Source organism: Trichomycterus rosablanca, chromosome 5, assembly GCF_030014385.1.
Source record: "Trichomycterus rosablanca isolate fTriRos1 chromosome 5, fTriRos1.hap1, whole genome shotgun sequence".
NCBI classification, from domain to species: domain Eukaryota; kingdom Metazoa; phylum Chordata; class Actinopteri; order Siluriformes; family Trichomycteridae; genus Trichomycterus; species Trichomycterus rosablanca.
The window spans coordinates 42,980,741-42,987,247 of NC_085992.1; positions in this window are offsets into that span (position 1 = coordinate 42,980,741).

A 6,507-nucleotide genomic window follows, 5' to 3' on the forward strand; every position below is an offset into this window, starting at 1 on the left:
CATGTGCATGTCTTGTGTCTTAAACCACATATTCTATTTATTATGGTCGACATCGAGGCTGCAGCCATGGTGATGTTAGAGAACTGCAGTTGATTCAAATCCTGGTATATTTAAAGATTAAATCATTTAATCTCTATCGAAATAAATATGTAATAGAAACCAAATGCAGTTAGAGTTCAGCATTGGGAGAAATGAAGTGTGTGCCATCAAGGTAAACTACAATCAGTTATCAATCAGCTTCACCAAATTTGTGTTGCTAACTGAAGATGTGACGATATGCATGTTATATATTTTTACAGGTCTTGATATGATATGTGTTGTAAATATAGTTGGTAGGACCCAGTGATTTTTACAATGCAGACAATATAATGCGAAACCAGATTTAAAGCTACATTTGTGTCATTGTTAGCAGTGTTTTAATATTTTACAGTAGCCTGTTAAACCTTGCTTCCTCAATGTAGCCCCACCACCACTATGATGCCTAATTGTGCTTTTCTGGTGAAAATGGATTTAAAACTTAAATTAAAATGTAAATTAAGCCTTTGTCTGGTTTACATGTATGGGCTTCTTGTAAGGATGCATTAAATTATTAGCTTTATGGAACTATTGGAAATTATAATGAGCTGGTGAACAAAAGGTCACTAGCCATGCTCTAGGAGTGTAACAATATACAAATTGACCAATAACTTGTTAGAAATAACTTTTGGTATATTGCTCTTACACTTTATTAGGTTATTCTCAGGTTAAAATGGTTTAGTCACAGTTTAGATACACCAGATGTAATAAACAACAGCCATTTACAAACTTGATCATATCACGTGTTTCATTGTTATTTTTGTGAGTGAATAATTAGAACACACTCTTTTTGCTTTAGTTCTTATATATGAATTTTACCAATTATTCTTCTTAATAAATATACAACCCCAAATCAGAAAGAGTTTGGACAGTATGGAAAAAATGCAGTGTTACTTACATATATTTTGACTTTTATTTGATTACAGACAAACTGTCTGAACCCAAGATATTTCATGTTTTATCTGCTCAACTTCATTTCATTTGTTAATAAACATCCATTCCTGCATTTCAGGTCTGCAACACATTCCAAAAAGGTTGGGACGAGGGCAATTTAAGGCTAGTAATGAGGTGACAAAACTAAATAATGATGTAATTCCAAACAGGTGATGTCAACAGGTGATTGTAATCATGGTTTGGTACAAAAGCAGCATCCAGGAAAGGCTGAGTCTGAGAAAATGATTGAAATGTTTAAAAACAATGAACCTCAAAGAAAGATTGGAAGGGATTTACATATTTCTCCCTCTACAGTGAATAATATCATTAAACAATTCAAGGAATCGGGAGGAATTTTAGTGCATAAAGACCAAGGGTGCAAGCTTAAGCGGAACACCCGTGATCTTCGATCCCTCAGATGGCATCAAGAACCGCCACTCAAGAATAGCTGATACAACCACATGGGTGAGGGATTACTTTGGCAAACCTTTGTCAAGCACTACAATACAGAGTTACATGCACAAATGCCACTTAAAACTTTACTGTGCAAAAAAGAAGCCTTATGTTAACCATGTCCAGAAGCAGCGTCGACTTCTCTGGGCTCTGAGGCATCTAGGATGGACCATCACACAGTGGAAATGTGTATTGTGGTCAGATGAATCACCATTCCAGGTCTTTTTTGGAAAAAAATGGACGCCGTGTGTGCTGGACCAAAGACGAAAAGGACCATCCAGACTGTTATCAGCAACAAGTCCAAAAGCCAGGGTCTGTCATGGTATGGGGCTGTGTCAGTGCCCTTGGCAAAGGTCATTTACACTTCTGTGATGGCAGCATTAATGCAGAAAAGTACATTGAGACAATGCAAAACCACATGCTGCACACATTACAAAGGCATGGCTGAGGAAGAAGAGGGTACGGGTACTGAACTGGCCTGCCTGCAGTCCTGAACTGTCCCCAATAGAGAATGTGTGGAGAATTTTGAAACGAAAAATGCGACAACGACGACCCCGTACTGTTGCACATCTTAAGACGTGTTTGCAGGAAGAATGGGACAAAATAAAAGCTGAAACATTAAATCACTTGGTCTCCTCGGTGCCAAAACGTCTTTTAAGTGTGGTGAAAAGGAATGGCACCATAACAAAGTGGTAAATGCTTTACTGTACCAACTTCTTTGGAATGTGTTGCAGGTCTGAAATGCAGGAATGGGTTTATTAATAAATGAAATGAAGTTGACTAGACAAAACATGAAATATCTCAGGTTCATCCTGTCTGCAATCAAATAACTCTGTTTTTTTATTATTTGCATTTTCCAAGCCGTCCCAACTTTTACTGATTTGGGGTTGTACATACAGCAAGCACACTTTACATTGGTTACATGTCCCTTATTCATGTTTACCTCAACCAGCTGCTTTGTATTAGTGTTAATAAAGTTCAACCAAATCTGGATCTAGCAATTCCAAAACAAATTGTAACTGTTTCTTTTTCCAGTTAAAAAACCCAATTGGGTCCAGAATTTAACCTCCTGCCTGATTGTTCGTGGTTGTGTTTAAGAATTCCGAGGTAATCTTCCTTCTTTATTATTCTGTCCACTTTCTGCAATGCACCAGTTTCACTCACAGCAAAACAGCCCCAGGGTGATGGATTTTTTTCTGACCTTGGCAACGCGACTACTCTCTGTACTTTGTACTCATAGACATTGTTTCTACAGGTTACCTTGGGACCCGGAGTTGCTTAGAAATGGCTTCAAGTGACATTCCTGATCCGCATTATAAGATCTGTACTGAGCTTTGTTGATGTTCTCATTGTAATGTTTTTGGCTGAGTTAATCATAATCATTTATGAGGAATTAGGAGGTCTGGCCATTAAGTTTTGTGACATTATAGAAGTTTGTAATATTGTGTTAGCTAATATGTTATCGGTCACAACTTTAAAGCCTCAAATCATAAAACAGCCAATGATTTCACTTAATTTCATGTTACAAAGTTTATGAACCTTAGCTAATGTTACCTCACCTCTTCCAAATATGTGATGTAGGTAGTTAGCAAAGTTCATCTACAACCCCCCCGGACAGTATGGAAAATGCAAAAGTGTTCCTTACATTTACTTTGACTTTCATTTGATTGCAGACAGTTTGAACCCAAGATATTTGAAGAAGAAGAAGAAGATATACTACTTTATTTTTCATATATACAGTGTATCACAAAAGTGAGTACACCCCTCACATTTCTGCAGATATTTAAGTATATCTTTTCATGGGACAACACTGACAAAATAACACTTTGACACAATGAAAAGTAGTCTGTGTGCAGCTTATATAACAGTGTAAATTTATTCTTCCCTCAAAATAACTCAATATACAGCCATTAATGTCTAAACCACCGGCAACAAAAGTGAGTACACCCCTTAGTGAAAGTTCCTGAAGTGTCAATATTTTGTGTGGCCACCATTATTTTCCAGAACTGCCTTAACTCTCCTGGGCATGGAGTTTACCAGAGCTTCACAGGTTGCCACTGGAATGCTTTTCCACTCCTCCATGATGACATCACGGAGCTGGCGGATATTCGAGACTTTGCGCTCCTCCACCTTCCGCTTGAGGATGCCCCAAAGATGTTCTATTGGGTTTAGGTCTGGAGACATGCTTGGCCAGTCCATCACCTTTACCCTCAGCCTCTTCAATAAAGCAGTGGTCGTCTTAGAGGTGTGTTTGGGGTCATTATCATGCTGGAACACTGCCCTGCGACCCAGTTTCCGGAGGGAGGGGATCATGCTCTGCTTCAGTATTTCACAGTACATATTGGAGTTCATGTGTCCCTCAATGAAATGTAACTCCCCACACCTGCTGCACTCATGCAGCCCCAGACCATGGCATTCCCACCACCATGCTTGACTGTAGGCATGACACACTTATCTTTGTACTCCTCACCTGATTGCCGCCACACATGCTTGAGACCATCTGAACCAAACAAATTAAACTTGGTCTCATCAGACCATAGGACATGGTTCCAGTAATCCATGTCCTTTGTTGACATGTCTTCAGCAAACTGTTTGCGGGCTTTCTTGTGTAGAGACTTCAGAAGAGGCTTCCTTCTGGGGTGACAGCCATGCAGACCAATTTGATGTAGTGTGCGGCGTATGGTCTGAGCACTGACAGGCTGACCCCCCACCTTTTCAATCTCTGCAGCAATGCTGACAGCACTCCTGCGCCTATCTTTCAAAGACAGCAGTTGGATGTGATGCTGAGCACGTGCACTCAGCTTCTTTGGACGACCAACGCGAGGTCTGTTCTGAGTGGACCCTGCTCTTTTAAAACGCTGGATGATCTTGGCCACTGTGCTGCAGCTCAGTTTCAGGGTGTTGGCAATCTTCTTGTAGCCTTGGCCATCTTCATATAGCGCAACAATTCGTCTTTTAAGATCCTCAGAGAGTTCTTTGCCATGAGGTGCCATGTTGGAACTTTCAGTGACCAGTATGAGAGAGTGTGAGAGCTGTACTACTAAATTGAACACACCTGCTCCCTATGCACACCTGAGACCTAGTAACACTAACAAATCACATGACATTTTGGAGGGAAAATGACAAGCAGTGCTCAATTTGGACATTTAGGGGTGTAGTCTCTTAGGGGTGTACTCACTTTTGTTGCCGGTTGTTTAGACATTAATGGCTGTATATTGAGTTATTTTGAGGGAAGAATAAATTTACGCTGTTATATAAGCTGCACACAGACTACTTTTCATTGTGTCAAAGTGTCATTTTGTCAGTGTTGTCCCATGAAAAGATATACTTAAATATCTGCAGAAATGTGAGGGGTGTACTCACTTTTGTGATACACTGTACATATACAGATGTACAGTACAATGAAATTCTTTCTTCGCATATCCCAGCTTGTTTGCAAGCTGGGGTCAGCCATATTACTGCACCCCTGGAGCAGACAGGGTTAAGGGCCTTGCTCAAGGACCCAACAGTGGCTGCATAGCAGAGCCTGGATTTGAACCACCAATCTTCTGGTTGATAGCCCAAAGCTCTACCCACTAGGCTACCACTGTCCCCTACCACTGTCATGTTTTGTCTGCTCAGCTTTATTTCCTTTGTTGATATACCTCCATTCCTGCATTTCAGGCCTGCAACACATTCCAAAAAAAGTTGAAACAGGGGCAATTTAGGACTAGTAATGAGGTGAAAAAACTAAATAATGATGCAATTTTAAACAGGTGATTGTAATCATGGTTTGGTACAAAAGCAGCATCCAGGAAAGGCTGAGTCTTTGGAGATCCTCTGGCCATCTTTGCTCATCAGTTTAACAAATGTGTGAGAAAATTATTGAAATGTTTAAAAACAATGTACCTCAAAGAAAGATTGAAAGAGATTTGCAAAGAGAATTTCTCCCTCTACAGTGCATAATATCATTAAACAATTCAAGGAATCGAGAGGAATTTCAGTGTATAAAGGCCAAGGGCACAAGCTGAAGCTGAAAATCAGGTCATGTAAGAAAGTAAATGTAATCTTTAATTTTTTATAATTTGCATTTTCCAGGATGTCCCAACTTTTTTCAGATTTGGGTTTGTACAAGCTAGTTCAACTATTATATTGTGTAATAAAAAGGACATCAAATAACAACTCAGTGTTGGTCAAACAAACTATCTTTATAAATTGATACATTTATTATGATTGTTTCCTGAATTAAGACTAAACTGTTATTTAATAATAATAAGTTTAATTGTTTACATAACATAATTATTAATAAAAGTAAGCCACATGTTGCTTTGATAAAAATTTTACCAGAAGGTGCTTATAAATTATAACCTTTTTAGTTAATATGTTCAACATAGACTAGTTTGTATTTCCTACAATTACTGTTCTAAAACTGTCTGCTTTGCCTGCTTAGGTTTCATTTATTTTTGATTATTTGTAACCCTAGAGGGGTGACACAGTGGCGCTGTGGATAGTGTTGGTCCAAAATCCGTGCTGAAGGTGCTGCCTCCCTGTGATGAATAAATTGCATCCTGTCCTGTGTGTGTTCATGCTTTTCACCCAGTGTTTCTGGGTAGATCCACCATGGCTTTCACCAGAATTAGGTGGTTACGAAAAATGTAAAGCATATTTTGTGTGGACTTTTGGATTATACACTGATCAGCCGTAACATTAAATGCTTGTTTCTACACTCACTGTCCATTTTATCAGTTCCACTGACCATATAGAAGCACTTTGAAGCTCTACAATTACTGACTGTAGTCCACCTGTTTCTCTACATACTTTTTAGCCTGCTTTCACCCTGTTCTTCAATTGTCAGGATTTCCAAAGGACCACCACAGAGTAGGTATTATTTGGGTGGTGGATCATTCTCAGCACTGCAGTGACACTGACATGGTGGTGGTGTGTTAGTGTGTGTTGTGCTGGTATGAGTGGACACCTCACTGTCACTGCTGGACTGAGAATAGTCCACCAACCAAAACTATCCAGCAAACAGCGTCCGGTGGGCAGCGTCCTGTGAACACTGATGAA